The sequence below is a fragment of the Chelonia mydas genome, chromosome 23 (genome assembly GCF_015237465.2).
Source record: "Chelonia mydas isolate rCheMyd1 chromosome 23, rCheMyd1.pri.v2, whole genome shotgun sequence".
Taxonomy (NCBI): Eukaryota; Metazoa; Chordata; order Testudines; family Cheloniidae; genus Chelonia; species Chelonia mydas.
The window spans coordinates 10,755,685-10,773,597 of NC_051263.2; positions in this window are offsets into that span (position 1 = coordinate 10,755,685).

Here is a 17,913-nt window from a genome sequence, read left to right on the forward strand (position 1 = left end):
TCTTTGGGTTTTCGATGAAAATGTTCAGTTTTCATATTTTCAGCATTCTGGTGAAAAATCAAAAATTTTCTAGGAAAGCAGACCTTTTCTGTGAAATGTTTTGTTTTTTCAAAAACTTTGTTTTTGATTTAAAAAAAAATTTATGACAAATTTTGGTCAGCCCTTCTCGCAGCATTCCCTCTCGAATTTTACAGCCCTGCATTTCCCCTGTCTATACACGATGAGTGCATTGCACAATCTAGACTTGGTGGGAAAGAAAAGACCCTAATCTCCCTTCCTTGCTTAGCAGCAAAATAGAGCTCAACATCTAGACCTGTATTTGCATTTGGGGAGGAATGCTTTAGACTGGGGTTTCCAAAGGGACTTAAGGGATTTAGGCACCTAAATCACATTGAATCGGGTGCCAAATTTCCATAGGATCCCCATCAAAATCCCAGTTTTCATGACTGCTTTTTCCTTTCTGTGCCTTAAATAAAGATTTCCATCTGATACCAATCCTTTCCCAACAAAGTATGTTAAAAGAAAATACTTGGAAGAACCAAATTTAACTATATCTGAAACAGTTTAGTCCATTTAATTGGAGTGATTTTAAACAAGGTTGGTTGCTATATTGGAAGCTCTGCCAGGGAGCATGTGCATCCTAGGGAGGTTATATAGAGATAAATTCTACTTAATAGAGACACAAGTACCAAAAATTCTGCTGAAGAGGATGCATTCACCCACTGCTGAGAAGAAATGAGTTATTTTACATGTTGTGAAAGCTGACATTTTTTCTCTTGAAGAAACAAATTGATAAAATAAAAAAACTTAAAATGAATCAGTGTTTCATTTCTTAATAGCTTATTCCTGACAGCTATTTTCCTAAATGGCCCATTGTTATTCTGGACAGCTGGTTAATTAGGGAAATAAATACAATGTCCACCAGGATGTCTCACTTATAATGGGATTTTATATAAATCTAGGGCTTTATTACACTTGCTTGAAATATTTCCCACTGTTAAGAAACAGGAAAGTTTGTCATGTAACCCTGTTGCTGACCCTCCTGAATGTAATAAAAGCTAAGCAAAATCTGAACAACAATTTGCCCTCTCTGGGAGTCCGATTCTGCCGTATAATTGATGGGAATCAAGAATCAGTATCTTGCAGCAATGGTCAATTAAACATGATGTCCAGCAATACATAGCTTTCTCTGTCTCTACAGCCTTCTCCCCATAATAGAATTAAATGCCAAGATATTATCTGATTCTACAACCCTTCTTCATTATCAAGTCTTATTATAAAGCCCTAGTATGAAATAAAGGTTCAAACTCTGAGATATAACTCTTTAAATATTGTTAGACTCCATATTTAGTGTCTCTCAATGACCTAGTGAAAATGTGTTCTGTCTACAAGTAACCAGGTGCTCTGCAAACTCAGCATGAACTCTGAAAGTCAAGCTGGGCTCTTGCTGTTTCATGAATGATCGGCAATGAATATTGACACTGAAAATTCAGGTAATAGTTCTGTTGCTGATGCATGAACCAGAAAAAATCCAACTCAAAATGTACATGTTAAACTTACCCTGGAAATCAAATGACAAGCTGTTAGGTCACAGAACACAGGTGTTTCTTCCATGAAACCCTACAGAATAAGCAGCACACTAGGGTCTATATTAGCTGCAGTAATTACAGAATTGTTATTATATAAAACATTCTCTACATCATAGTGTCCCACCTGCTAACTGGCACAGAGGCCAATAGATGGAAAGATATGATTTTATCACAGTCTTCAAGTATCTACATGAGAAAAAGATTTCTGATAGTAGAGAGCTCCTTAATTTAGGATTAAAAAAATCATAAGACCTACAGCCTGGAATCTGAAGATGGACAAATTCAGAATAGAAATAAGGTGCATGTTTTTAACAGTGAGGGTAGTTAACACTTGGAACAAATTACCTAGGGAGGTGGTGAATTTTCCATCACTAAAATAAGACTGGATATCTTTCTCAAAGAGATGCTACAGCTCAACCAGAAGTTATCAGCTTGATGCAAAAATTGCTGGGAGAGGTTGTCATAAATATAAAGGGAAGGGTAAATACCTTTAAAATCTCTCCTGGCCAGAGGAAAAACCCCTTCACCTGTAAAGGGTTAAGAAGCTAGGATAACCTCGCTGGCACCTGACCAAAATGACCAATGAGGAGACAAGATACTTTCAAAGCTGGAGGGGGGGAGAAACAAAGGTTCTCTCTGTCTGTGTAATGCTTTTGCTAGGAACAGAAAAGGAATGGAGTCTTAGAACTTAGTAAGTAATCTAGCTAGATATGCGTTAGACTCTGTTTTGTTTAAATGGATGATAAAATAAGTTATGCTGAATGGAATGGATATTCCTGTTTTTGTGTCTTTTTGTAATTTAAGGTTTTGCCTAGAGGGATTCTCTATGTTTTGAATCTGATTACCCTGTAAGGTATTTACCATCCTGATTTTACAGAGGTGATTCTTTTACTTCAATTAAAATTCTTCTTTTAAGAACCTGATTGCTTTTTCCTTGTTCTTAAGATCCAAGGGTTTGGGTCTGTGTTCACCTATGCAAATTGGTGAGGATTTTTATCAAGCCTTCCCCAGGAAAGGGGGTGTAGGGTTTGGGAGGATTTTTTGGGGGAAAGACATTTCCAAGCGGGTTCTTTCCCTGTTATAGATTGGTTAGACGCTTGGCGGTGGCAGCAAAAAAGTCCAAGGGCAAAAGGTAAAATAGTTTGTACCTTGGGGAAGTTTTAACCTAAGCTGGTAAAAATAAGCTTAGGGGCTTTTCATGCAGGTCCCCACATCTGTACCCTAGAGTTCAGAGTGGGGGAAGGAACCTTGACATGGTGGCAGAGCGGTGGGATTAACTTGAAATCATTTTGAGATCAATTTGAGAGTTTTTGAACAAGAAGCACAGATTTTAAAAAGGAATTTTTTTTTCTTTTGGGCTGCTGGAAAGCAGGTTTTCAGCTGAAAGCAGTTAGAGGTTTTTTTGGTCTCTGCTTGGGGGCCAGAGCAGAGACAAAAGGGAATTGTCTTTTGTGAGCTGGAGTTTTCTCTACCTAAAGGCAGGGTAGTTAACCTCCTGCAGGGAAATTCACAAGTCTTCACAGACCTGAAGACGTTTTTTTTTTTACCTAAGAGCAATTAGAGGGGTTTTCTGTCTATTTGCCTGGAGACAAAGGTGTTAGGTTTTTGGGTTTTTTTAGGACTTTTCTGTAGGCTGACAACCACTATCAGAGAAGATAGGTATCCGATTACAGCACAACCTATTTTGTTTGACAAGCCAAGTTTTTTTGTTTGTTTGTTTTTATTTCTAACTCTTGGGTGTAAAGTTAGTTAAAAACAGAGAGGCAAACATGACAGAAACCAAGGCACAACACAAATTGGAGTTAACCAGACTGGAGGCAGCGAAAGAGGCAGAAAAAGCCCTAGAGGCTGCCCACAGGAGAGCTATGGAGGTAAAAAAGAACCAAGAGGCTGCTCACAGAAGAGCTATGGAGGCAAAGAAAAAAGAAATGGAGGAAAAGGAAAAAGAGAGGAAGCATGAACTGGAGATGGAGAAGCTGAGCGGAATCTGCTGGATAACCCTAACAATCCTTCCCCAACAATCCACAAATGGGAGCGACTATGTCCACAGTATAATGAATCCAGTGATATTGCTGAATATTTTCTCACCTTTGAGAGACTGTGCACTCTCCATAAAATTCCTGAAGCTCACAAGATGACCACATTGGTCGCAAAATTGACTGGAAGAGCTCTGGACATATTCAATAAGATGCCTATTGATGAGGCTTTGGACTATAATAAGTTCAAGGATTTGGTTTTAAAGCAATTTCAAATTACATCTGAAACGTACAGAGTAAAATGTCGAACCCTTAAGAGAGGGCTTGGACTAAGTAAAGTGGCTTATCTAAACCAGATGAAGGATCTGTTAGATAAATGGGTCCAAGGAAGGGATGTCACTAGCTTTAGTGGAATGTGTGATTTGATAGCTCAGGAGCAATTCTTGAATATGTCCAGGGAGGAAATAAAATAGTGTTTGTGGGATAAGGAAATAGATTCAGCAGAAACGCTTGCTTCTTATGCTGATCGATACGAGCAGTCCCAGACCACCAGAGAGGCGGGGCAAACTGGAACAAAATGGGTGGAGGGAGGAGAGATTAACAATCCTGGTCGCAGTTGGAGCGGGTACCAGAAGGGACACCCTCAGACCACACCCTACTACTGGGGGCAGCCCAAGGCCCCAACTACACACCAAGGAATACTCCAGACACCTTATCGTCCTGCCACACCATTCTCCAGCAACCCACCTTGCCCCAGTGATCCATCAGCTGGACGATGTTTTAAATGTAACGAGCCGGGGCATGTAAAGGCCATCTGCCCCAAGAACCCCAACAGATTACAGTTCATTGCACCAGAATCACACCAGAGGTCCTCTGGCCCAGATACCTTCCAGATACCCTTGGAGTGGAGGGAAACTGTGAGTGTGGGTGGGAAGAAGGATACCGTGCTGAGGGACACCGGAGCACAAGTGTCGGCTATCCATGCTTCCTTAGTGGACCTAAATTTAATCAACCCAGAGATCCAAGTGGCAATTCAACTCTTTCAATTTGCCTACAGCCAAGTTGCCTGTCCAGTACAAGGGCTGGTCAGAAATGTGGACGATTGCAGTCTATGATGATTATCCCATCCCCATGCTGTTGGGGAAAGGCTTGGCCAATCATGTGAAGCTAGCCAAGAGGGTGGGAATGGTCATCCGCAGCCAGGCTAACAAGCCGTCATGCCTAGCTCTGTTCTGGAAACTTCTATCAGGACCAGGTTACAGGTGATGGACCCAGACCCCAGGCCAATGTCTGCAACAGCAGTAGTGGATCCAGTCCCAGAGACCCAGACAAAGCCAGTCCCAGAACCGGAACCGGTGGAACAACCAGCACCAGACCCATTGCCAGCACTGAATCCAGTACTTGCAACCCCAACACCAGAGGGCTCGACCGAACCTGAACCGGCAGCAGCCGATAACCCGACACAAGAGGCTTAGCCGGAGCCTGAACCCCAACATGGTGCACCAGCGGAGAGCGGTTCACAGTCAACGGAAACAACCCCATCCCCTATATCGCTTCCACAGGAACTGTCAAGGTTCCTTCCCCACTCTGAACTTTAGGGTACAGATGTGGGGACCTGCATGAAAACCTCCTAAGCTTACTTTTACCAGCTTAGGTTAAAACTTCCCAAGGTACAAAATTATTTTACCCTTGGATTTCCACTGCCACCACCAAACTTTATCTGGGTTTACTGGGAAACGTGGTTTGGACACGTCTTTCCCCCCCAAATCCTCCCAACCCTTGCACCCCACTTCCTGGGGAAGGTTTGGTAAAAATCCTCACCAATTTGCATAGATGACCACAGACCCAACCCCTTGGATCTTAGAACAATGAAAAAGCATTCAATTTTCTTACAAGAAGACTTTTAATAGAAGTAAAGGAATCATCTCTGTAAAATCGGGATGGTAGATACCTTACAGGGTAATTAGATTCAAAACATAGAGAATCCCTCTAGGAAAAACCTTAAGTTACAAAAAAGACACGCAGACAGGAATAGTCATTCTATTCAGCACAGCTCTTTTCTCAGCCATTTAATGAAATCATAATCTAACACATACCTAGCTAGATTACTTACTAAAAGTTCTAAGACTCCATTCCTGTTCTCTCCCCGGCAAAAGCAGCATACAGACAGACACAGACCCTTTGTTTTGCTCCCTCCTCCCAGCTTTTGAAAGTATCTTGTCTCCTCATTGGTCATTTTGGTCAGGTGCCAGTGAGGTTACCTTTAGCTTCTTAACCCTTTACAGGTAAGAGGATTTTTCCTCTGGCCAGGAGGGATTTTAAAGGGATTTACCCTTCCCTTTATATTTATGACAGGGACCAAGCCTAGGCCCACAATCCAATGAGGAACTGGTGTCTCCAGCATCAAATGAACAGTTCCAGACCAAACAGGAAGCAGATGAAAGCATCCAGAGTGCTTGGACAGCGGCCCGGAGCAACCCACCTCCTCTCAGCTCTTCTAATCGATCCAGGTTTGTTGTAGAAAGAGGACTTTTATACAAGGAAACTCTTTCGGGTGGACACCAGGAAGACTGGCATCCTCAGAGACAGTTGGTAGTTCCAGCTAAGTACTGGGTAAAGCTCTTGAGCTTAGCCCACGATCATCCTAGTGGCCATGCTGGGGTGAACAGGACCAAAGACCATTTGGGGAGGTCATTCCACTGGGAGGGAATGGGCAAGGACGTTTCTACCTATGTCTGGTCTTGTGAGGTATGCCAAAGAGTGGGAAAACGCCAAGACCAGGTCAAAGCCCCTCTCCAGCCACTCCCCATCATTGAAGTTCCATTTCAGCAAGTAGCTGCGGATATTCTGGGTCCTTTTCTGAAAAAGACACCCAGAGGGAAGCAGTACATACTGACTTGCATGGATTTTGCCACCCGATGGCCGGAAGCAGTAGCTCTAAGCAACACGAGGGCTAAAAGTGCGTGCGAGGCACTAGCAGACATTTTTGCCAGGGTAGGTTGGCCCTCCGACATCCTCGTAGATGCAGGAACTAATTTCCTGGAAGGAACTATGAAAAGCCTTTGGGAAGCTCATGGGGTAAATCACTTGGTTGCCACTCCTTACCACCATCAAACAAATGGCATGGTGGAGAATTTCAATGGAACTTTTGAGGCCATGATACGTAATTTCGTAAATGAGCACTCCAATGATTGGGACCTAGTGTTGCAGCAGTTGCTCTTTGACTACAGAGCTGTACCACAAACCCAGTTTAGGGTTTTCACCATTTGAACTTGTATATGGCCGCGAGGTTAAGGGGCCATTACAGTTGGTGAAGCAGCAATGGGAGGGGTTTACACCTTCTCCAGGAACTAACATTCTGGACTTTGTAACCAATCTACAAAACACCCTCCAAACGTCCTTAGCCCTTGCTAAAGAAGAGCAAAAAGCCTGGTATGATAAACATGCCAGAGAGCGTTTGTTCAAAGTAGGGGACCAGGTCATGGTCTTAAAGGCGCGCCAGGCCCATAAAATGGAAGCATTGTGGGAAGGGCCATTCACGGCCCAGGAGCACCTGGGAGCTGTTAATTATCTCATAGCATTCCCCACCTCCAACCGAAAGCCTAAGGTGTACCATATTAATTCTCTAAAGCCCTTTTATTCCAGAGAATTAAAGGTTTGTCAGTTTAAGCCCAGGGAGGAGATGACGCTGAGTGGCCTGAAGGTGTCTACTATGAAGGGAAAAGTGCCGGTGGCGTGGAAGAGGTGAACCTCTCCATGACCCTTGGGCGTATGCAGCGACAGCAGATCAAGGAGCTGTGCAATAGCTATGCGCCAAAGTTCTCAGCCACCCCAGGACTGATTGAATGGGCATACCACTCCACTGACACAGGTAATGCGCGCCCAATTAAAATCCAACCTTACCGGGCGTCTTCTCAAGCTAAAAATGCTATAGAATGGGAGATCCAGGATATGCTACAGATGGGGGTAATCCGCCCCTCTGGTAGTGCATGGGCATCTCCAGTGGTTCTAGTTCCCAAAGCAGATGGGGAGATATGTTTTTGCGTGGACTACCGTAAGCTAAATGCTGTAACTCGCCCAGACAACTATCCAATGCCATGCACAGATGAACTATTAGAGAAACTGGGACAGGCCCAGTTCATCTCTACCTTGGACTTAACCAAGGGATACTGGCAGGTACCGCTACATGAATCCGCCAAGGAAAAGTCAGCCTTCACCACACATCTCGGGCTGTATGAATTTAATGTACTCCCTTTTGGGCTGCGAAATGCACCCGCCACCTTCCAAAGACTTGTAGATGGTCTCCTAGCGGGATTAGGAGAATATGCTGTTTCCTACCTTGATGATGTGGCCATATTTTCGGATTCCTGGGCAGAACACCTGGAACAGCTACAAAAAGTCCTTGAGCACATAAGGGAGGCAGGACTAACTGTTAAGGCTAAGAAGTGTCAAATAGGCCTAAACAGAGTGACTTACCTTGGACACCAGGTGGGTCAATGACCTATCAACCCCCTACAGGCCAAAGTGGATGCTATCCAAAAGTGGCCTGTCCCAAAGTCAAAGAAACAGGTTCAATCCTTCTTAGGCTTGGCCGGATATTACAGGCGATTTGTACCGCAATACAGCCAAATCGCCGTCCCACTAACAGACCTAACCAAAAAGAAACAGCGAAATGCGGTTCAGTGGACCGAAGAGCGTCAGAAGGCCTTTAACCAGCTGTCAAGTTTCCTTCCTCACTCTGAACTCTAGGGTACAGATGTGGGGACCTGCATGAAAACCTCCTAAGCTTACTTTTACCAGCTTAGGTTAAAACTTCCCCACGGTACAAACTATTGTACCTTTTGTCCTTGGTCTTTCGCTGCCACCACCAAACATCTAACCGGTATTATTATTATTAGGAAAGAGTCCATTTGGAAACGTCTTTCTCCCCCCAGAATCCTCCCAAACGTTACCCCCCGTTTCCTGGGGAAGGTTTGATAAAAATCCTCACCAATTTGCATAGGTGAACACAGACCCAAACCCTTGGATCTTAAGAACAATGGAAAATAATTCAGTTTCTTAAAAGAAGAATTTTAATAGAAGAAAAAATAAAAAGAATCACCTCTGTAAAATCAGGATGGTAAATACCTTACAGGGTAATCAGATTCAAAACATAGAGAATCCCTCTAGGCAAAACCTTAAGTTACAAAAAGACATAAAAACAGGAATATCCATTCCCTCCAGCACAGCTTATTTTGTCAGCCATTTAAAGAAATCAGAATCTAACGCATATCTAGCTAGATTACTTACTAAGTTCTAAGACTCCATTCCTGTTCTGTCCCCGGCAAAAGCATCACACAGACAGAGAGAGAGGCTTTGTTTCTCCCTTCCCGCAGCTTTTGAAAATATCTTGTCTCCTCATTGGTCATTTTGGTCAGGTGCCAGTGAGGTTATCCTAGCTTCTTAACCCTTTACAGGTGAAAGGGTTTTTCCTCTGGCCAGGAGGGATTTTAAAGGTGTTTACCCTTCCCTTTATATTTATGACGCCAGCTTAAAGTGACACTCATGTCTGACCCTGTGCTAAGGGCCCAGACTTTGAGAAACCGTTCCTAGTAACCACAGATGCGTCCCACAGAGCGTGGTGTGGGAGCAGTTTTAATGCAGGAAGGACCAGATCAAGAATTCCTCCCTGTAGTGTTTCTCAGCAAGAAGCTGTCTGAGAGGGAAAGCAACTGGTCAGTCTGTGAAAAAGAATGTTATGCCATTGTCTATGCTCTGGAAAAGCTACACCCATATGTTTGGGGACAGCGTTTCCACCTGCAAACCGACCATGCTGCGCTACAGTGGCTTCATACCGCAAGGGGAAATAACAAAAAAACTTATTTGGTGGAGTTTAGCTCTCCAAGATTTTGATTTTGACATCCAACACATCTCAGGAGCTTCTAAAAAAGTGGCTGATGCACTCTCCCATGAAAGTTTCCCAGAATCAACTGGTTAAAATCGTCCTTGATATGTGGAAAATACTGTTAGTCTTTATATACTTGCTAGTATATTTAGAGGTGCATGTGTCTTATTAACTCTGTTTTCTTCTCGAGCTCCAGGAAGAAATCACAGCCAGCGTTTCACCCTATCTGTGATTTGGGGGGCATGTCATAAATATAAAGGGAAGGGTAAACACCTTTAAAATCCCTCCTGGCCAAAGGAAAAACCCTTTCACCTGTAAAGGGTTAAGAAGCTAGGATAACCTCGCTGGCACCTGACCAAAATGACCAATGAGAAGACAAGATACTTTCAAAGCTGGAGCGGGGGAGAAACAAAGGTTCTCTCTGTCTGTGTGATGCTTTTGCCGGGAAAAGAAAAGACATGGAGTCTTAGAACTTAGTAAGTAATCTAGCTAGATATGTGTTAGATTCTGTTTTGTTAAATGGATGATAAAATAAGTTGCGCTGAATGGAATGGATATTCCTGTTTTTGTGTCTTTTTGTAACTTAAGGTTTTGCCTAGAGGGATTCTCTATGTTTTGAATCTGATTACCCTGTAAGGTATTTACTATCCTGATTTTACAAAGGTGACTCTTTTACTTCAATTAAAATTCTTCTTTTAAGAACCTGATTGCTTTTTCCTTGTTCTTAAGATCCAAGGGTTTGGGTCTGTGTTCACCTATGCAAATTGGTGAGGATTTTTATCAAGCCTTCCCCAGGAAAGGGGGTGTAGGGTTTGGGAGGATTTTGGGGGGGAAAGACATTTCCAAGCGGACTCTTTCCCTGTTATAGATTGGTTAGACGCTTGGTGGTGGCAGCAAAAAAGTCCAAGGGCAAAAGGTAAAATAGTTTGTACCTTGGGGAAATTTTAACCTAAGCTGGTAAAAATAAGTTTAGGCGGTTTTCATGCAGGTCCCCATATCTGTACCCTAGAGTTCAGGGTGGGGAAGGAACCTTGACAGAGGTCCTCTGGGCTTTCATGCCGATCAGAGTAGATGATCTCAATAGTCTCTTCTGCAAATTCCTACATTTCAAGGCCAGATGTGCATGTAGCAGGATATCAGCCTGGAGAGTGTGGACCTGGGAGACAGACATGTTAAGTACCATTATGATTCTGGAAAACTCATGAAACCTCTACTAGAGATTCCAGGAAGAGTTAATAATGGTCAAAATTCCAACATGCCCTCCCATTCTATGCCAATGAAGGAGAGTGCAGTGGGGTATAGAAACCCTACATTCGGACAGAATGGTTAAGAAGCTGTTCTGGGCCCACGTAGCCCCACTCCATTGCACCAGAAGAGCCAACTACAGCTGGAGGAATTTAAAAAGGGATCCATCCAGCTCGGGAAGCAGCAGATAGGACAGGAGGACAAACTTACCCCACAACTACTGATAAGGGTACAGAGGGAGTCCCTGCTGATGGACTAGGTTGCCTTTAAGGATTAGGGAACCCTTCCTGTTTGTCAGTTTGACTGTGTGCTTGATTGTTTCAAAAGTGTGAATTGGGAGTGCTTTGTTCCAGGTGGGCCCTGAGTGGGCCTGACTGTTATAAAAAGGCAGTCAGCTGTGAACCAGCTGAGCGGCAAACAGCAGAGAGGCTAACAGAGGGAGTTTGCCTGGGGAGAGCCCACTGAGGCTTTCATCTTGCAGATTTCTCTGAGTAGTTACTGCAACAGCTGAGGAAGCTCTTAGAAGGGAGGTAATATGAATGGTGAGCGTTCAGCTGTTGTTACCTGTACAGGATGTGCCATGTTTGCCTTTCTTCCACAGGACAGAAGCGACTTTGTCTGTACAAAGTGCAAGCTGGTCTCCATATTGGAAGATAAGGTTCAAGGTCTGGAGAAACAAGCATCAACCCTGAAGATTTCCTGGACAGATGTCAGGATATGCTTCTACGGACACAACATTCTGAAGAATCAGAGGAGGCTGCACAGCGGGGACAGAATGATGGTGACGAAAACTGGCAGCATGTGACCTCCAGAAGAAGAAAGAGGAGCGTCCATGTACCAGCAATGCAGATACAGGTGAGGAACCGTTTTCATGTTCTTTCCACAGGTACTAATGTGGAGAGTGGACTAGATCAGTGGTTCTCAAAGCCAGTCCGCCGCTTGTTCAGGGAAAGCCCCTGGCACGCTGGACCGGTTTGTTTACCTGCCGTGTCTGCAGGTTCGACCGATCGCGGCTCCCACCGGCCATGGTTCGCCGCTCCAGACCAATGGGGGCTGCGGGAACGGCAGCCAGCACGTCCTTTGGCCCGTGCCGCTTCCCGCAGCCCCCATTGGCCTGGAGTGGCGAACCGTGGTCTGTGGGAGCAGCTATCAGCCAAACCTGCGGACGTGGCAGGTAAACAAACCAGTCCGGCCCGCCAGGGGCTTTCCGTGAACAAGTGGCGGACCAGCTTTGAGAACCACTGGACCAGATGATACAACTGAGGGAAGGGAACAGAAGGAGACTCCACCGATTGGAAGGCATGAGATGCACTGACCTAGGGATAGAGGTTCCATGACCACAGCTCCCAAGGGAAGGAGGCGGGTGATGGTGGTAGGGGACTCCCTCCTCAGGGGGACTGAGTGATCTATCTGCCACCCTGACCGTGAAAACTGAGAGGTCTGCTGCTTGCCAGGAGCTAGGATTCACGATGTGACAGAGAGACTGCCGAGACTCATCAAGCCCTCGGATCGCTACCCCTTCCTGCTTCTCCACATGGGCACCACTGATACTGCCAAGAATGACCTTGAGCGGATCACTGAGGACTACGTGGCTCTGGGAAGAAGGATAAAGGAGTTTGAGGCGCAAGTGGTGTTCTCGTCCATCCTCCCCGTGGAAGGAAAAGGCCTGGGTAGAGACCGTCGAATCATGGAAGTCAACGAATGGCTACGCAGGTGGTGTCGGAGAGAAGGCTTTGGATTCTTTGGGATGGTGTTCCAAGAAGGAGTGCTAGGCAGAGACGGGCTCCACCTAATGAAGAGAGGGAAGAGCATCTTCGCAAGCAGGCTGGCTAACCTAGTGAGGAGGGCTTTAAACTAGGTTCACCGGGGGAAGGAGACGAAAGCCCTGAGGTAAGTGAGGAAGTGGGATACCGGGAGGAAGCACGAGCAGGAGAGGGGAGGGCTCCTGCCTCAAACTAAGAAAGCAGTACAAACAGCAAGTTATCTCAAGTGCCTATACACAAATGCAAGAAGCCTGGGAAACAAGCAGGGAGAACTGGAAGTCCTGGCACAGTCAAGGAATTATGATGTGATTGGAATAACAGAGACTTGGTGGGATAACTCAAATGACTGGAGTACTGTCATGGATGGATATAAACTGTTCAGGAAGGACAGGCAGGGCAGAAAAGGTGGGGGAGTTGCACTGTATGTAAGGGAGCAGTATGACTGTTCAGAGCTCAAGTAGGAAACTGCAGAAAAACCTGAGAGTCTCTGGATTAAGTTTAGAAGTGTGAGCAACAAGGGTGATGTCGTGGTGGGAGTCTGCTGAAGACCACTGGACCAGGGGGATGAAGTGGACGAGGCTTTCCTCCGGCAACTCATGGAAGTTACTAGATCGCAGGCCCTGGTTCTCATGGGAGACTTCAATCACCCTGATATATTCTGGGAGAGCAATACAGCGGTGCACAAGCAATCCAGGAAGTTTTTGGAAAGTGTAGGGGACAATTTCCTGGTGCAAGTGCTGGAGGAACCAACTAGGGGCAGAGCTCTTCTTGACCTGCTGCTCACAAACCAGGAAGAATTAGTAGGGGAAGCAAAAGTGGATAGGAACCTGGGAGGCAGTGACCATGAGATGGTGGAGTTCAGGATCCTGACACAGGGAAGAAAGGAGAGCAGCAGAATACGGACCCTGGACTTCAGAAAAGCAGACTTTAACTCCCTCAGGGAACTGATCAGCAGGATCCCCTGGGAGAATAACATGAGCGGGAAAGGAGTCCAGGAAAGCTGACTGTATTTTAAAGAATCTTTATTGAGGTTACAGGGACAAACCATCCCAATGTGTAGAAAGTATAGTAAATACGGCAGGCGACCAGCTTGGCTTAACAGTGAAATCCTTGCTGATCTTGAACACAAAAAAGAAGCTTACAAGAAGTGGAAGATTGGACAAATGACCAGGGAAGAGTATAAAAATATTGCTCAGGGATGCAGGAGTGAAATCAGGAAGGCCAAATCACACCTGGAGTTGCAGCTAGCAAGAGATGTTAAGAGTAACAAGAAGGGTTTCTTCAGGTATGTTAGCAACAAGAAGAAAGTCAAGGAACGTGTGGGCCCCTTACTGAATGAGGGAGGCAACCTAGTGACATAGGATGTGGAAAAAGCTAATGTACTCAATGCTTTTTTTGCCTCTGTCTTCACGAAAAAGGTCAGCTCCCAGACTACTGCACTGGGCAGCACAGCATGGGAAGGAGGTGACCAGCCCTCTGTGGAGAAAGAAGTGGTTCGGTACTATTTAGAAAAGCTGGACGAGCACAAGTCCATGGGGCCGGATGCACTGCATCCGACGGTGCTAAAGGAGTTGGCGGATGTGATTGCAGAACCACGGGCCATTACCTTTGAAAATTCATGGCGATCCGGGGTTCCTGGATGACCAGAAAAAGACTAATGTAGTGCCCATCTTTAAAAAAGGGAAGAAGGAGGATCCTGGGAACTACAGGCCAGTCAGCCTAACCTCAGTCCCTGGAAAAATCATGGAGCAGGTCCTCAAGGAATCAATCCTGAAGCACTTACACGAGAGGAAAGTGATCAGGAACAGTCAGCATGGATTCACCAAGGGCAAGTCATGCCTGACTAATCTAATTGCCTTCTATGACGCGATAACTGGCTCTGTGGATGAGGGGAAAGCGGTGGACATGTTGTTCCTTGACTTTACAAAGCTTTGGACACGGTCTCCCACAGTATGCTTGCCAGCAAGTTAAAGAAGTATGGGCTGGATGAATGGACTATAAGGTGGATAGAAAGTTGGTTAGATTGTCGGGCTCAACGGGTAGTGATCAATGGCTCCATGTCTAGTTGGCAGCCAGTATCAAGTGGAGTGCCCCAAGGGTCGGTCCTCGGGCCGGTTTTGTTCAATATCTTCATTAATAATCTGGAGGATGGTGTGGATTGCACCCTCAGCAAGTTTGCAGATGACACTAAACTGGGAGGAGAGGTAGATACGCTGGAGGGTAGGGATAGGATACAGAGGGCCCTAGACAAATTAGAGAATTCGGCCAAAAGAAATCTGATGAGGTTCAAAAAGGACATGTGCAGAGTCCTGCACTGAGGACGGAAGAACCCCATGCACTGCTAAAGACTAGGGACCGAATGGCTCGGCAGCAGTTCTGCAGAAAAGGACCTAGGGGTTACAGTGGACGAGAAGCTGGATATGAGTCAACAGTGTGCCCTTGTTGCCTACGTATACCTCCCAATGGCATTTTGGGAGGTATACGTAGGGGCATTGCCAGCAGATCGAGGGACGTGATCGTTCCCCTCTATTCGACACTGGTGAGGCCTCATCTGGAGTATTGTGTCCAGTTTTGGGCCCCACACTACAAGAAGGATGTGGAAAAATTGGAAAACGTCCAGCAGAGGGCAACAAAAATGATTAGGGGACTGGAACACATGACTTATGAGGAGAGGCTGAGGGAACTGGGATTGTTTAGTCTGCGGAAGAGAAGAATGAGGGGGGATTTGATAGCTGCTTTCAACTACCGGAAAGGGGGTTCCAAAGAGGATGGATTTAGACTGTTCTCAGTGGTAGCTGATGACAGAACAAGGAGTAATGGTCTCAAGTTGCAGTGTGGGAGGTTTAGGTTGGATATTAGTAAAAACATTTCATTAGGAGGGAGGTGAAACACTGGAATGCGTTACCTAGGGAGGTGGTGGAATCTTCTTCCTTAGATATTTTTAAGGTTAGGCTTGACAAAGCCCTGGCTGGGATGATTTAGTTGGGGATTGGTCCTCCTTTGAGCAGGGGATTGGACTAGATGACCTCCTGAGATCCCTTCTAACCCTGATATTCTGTAGTTCACTCCATCTTTTGCTGGATAGTTTGTGACACTTTGACTGCACCCTGGACTTGCAAAGTAAGAGCGGGGGAAGTGGTTCAGGGAAGCAGCCTCAGGGTGCTCCTTGGTGTAATTTCCACTCCTGGAACCCTGGGTTGGAGCCTGCTGGAGAGGGAGGGCCCAGGCTATCATACCAGGCAGCTGTGAGCAGCTCTCCCTATCTCCTGAGATAAGTGGAATAAGGACACTGGAAGCCCTGAGGCAGGAGTGTGAGGGACTACTGCCACTCCAACAGCTGCCCTGAGATCTGTAGGAGGACCCCTAGATGCTGGGACATTTCCATGGTTTCAGAGTCAAGCCTTAACCACCTCTGAGGGCTCACTCATCCTTATCCTTATGGGGGAGATTGTGCATTAAGACAATTCATCATTGTCCTGCACATTATGTAGTCATGTACACCAGTGTAAAAATCTTGGGGAATCTGTGGATTCTGGGAACCAGGTGATGGGTCGGGTGCAATTTGTGCACACGCGCAAACACACACACACAATTTTTTTTCATTCACTTTCTGTCCCCTCCCTCCCATGTTTCCTGGGTGCTTGTTCATACATTTTCCCCTGGCCCACACCTGTTTTTGTAGTCCAATGGATTTTGGTGGGTTTATTTGTGTCTGCTGAGAGTTCTGAGGTGAGTACACAAATCTGCTGTGTATGAATGTAATTTATAATCCAGATAAGTGATTTCTAAAATATGTTTTTTATATTTACTGTATATTTGGGATTTTTAAAAGTTACTTCTTGTTTCTGGAGCTACTGGAATGACTAAGATTAAAGTTTAGATACATTGCAGGGATGTTTTCATAACTGAAGCTATGAAAAAAATTGCAATTCATTCATAAAACAGTGGTTTATAATCGGAAGGAGTTCTGTGCAAATACAGAGTTTGGACTAACATTTATCTGTATTAATTGGATCATTTTTTTTCCACTGCTTCAAAACTTCTATATTATTTATTTTTAAGCAACAGTCCAGCTTTGTGAAGTTATAACACACATTTTAAAAGGATGAGATTTTCACCTCATGGTCAAGCACCAGCATGATCATGCACACCACTGAGTCATTTATAATAAAATGCCCCTGTAATTTTTACTTGAACAACCACTCTTGTATGATCCACACCTCATTCTACCTTTACTGGATTAAGTTTCTGCTATACACCCAAATCCCTCCCCAGTATTAGGACAGGCATCTCAGCCCTAAATATGGTACATGCCCCATTTCATAATGGTCCAACTCTAAGATACCCCTTGTTAAAGGCAGCATGGCATACACTAGATCACACTTTTGTACTGTTCTGAGACATTTACCACATGGAAGTCAATTAAGTTTTGGATAACCAACAGTTGTGTGCAGTGAAGGGCGTCGGCTCTCGCTGATTGTTTGCTGGCCTGGTCAACTAGAATTCCAAACCCTTGTAAAACTGACTATAAGAGGTTCTAAAAATCTCAGTACAAAAACCCTCTAAGCACACTTAAAGCCAATCTAGTCTCCTTTGAAATACATTACTATCCCTCAAAGCTTTCCCTCATGTTTACTACTAGAAAACACTCATGTCATTTCCAGTAGATCCAGGGGAGACTAAACAGAAATGAAAAAAACTTGTTCTTTTTAAAAAATAAAAAAATGGCAGTACATAAAGTGCTTCTTTTTAATGAAAGAAATTCGAGATGTACAGTCAGGCTCAAGTTGTGCAGTTCACAAGCTTGGGGGAATAGAAACAGACACGAGTTCAAAACAGTCAGAAAGGAACGATACTAATCTCCTTGTCACATAATGTTTGATTTAGAGTTGTAATGAAAAGAAGAGAGGGAATAAAAAGGGGCTTGTGAATTTTTCTTCTTGCCTTCTGTTTCACTGGAGGTGCTTCAGAGGAGGAGATGCATATTTCACAGGATTAACAGCATTGCTCTGCTGGTAGTTGGCAGTTGTCTTTGGAGTTTAAAGGGGGAAGGAATTGGGAAAACAAACAAATGAAAAGAAACAACTTACCAGTTATTTGGGGTCAGTTGGATTATAAAGTGAATATAAGAAAGTTTTAAAAGAGACTGAAGATCAGAGCTGGTCAATCTCCCCAATTTTTTTCCTGTAGGAAATTTTGAACCAATACATTTATTTGAAATGTTTTAATTTTTCATGCAAAAAATTCAGAATGAAATAAAATGATTTTTTTCCATTTGTATAGAACATTCTGTTTCAGTCTGGGGTTTCAAGCAGCATAACCTTCAGTTATTGCTTTTTCCTTTTTCTTTTGAGTTTTGTTTTTCTCCTGCTTTCTGTCAATTTTCTCCTTTTTACATTGTTTCATTTCTTTCCTTTTTGTTCTCTGTAACTTTTCCAAAATTGGAGAAGTTTTGC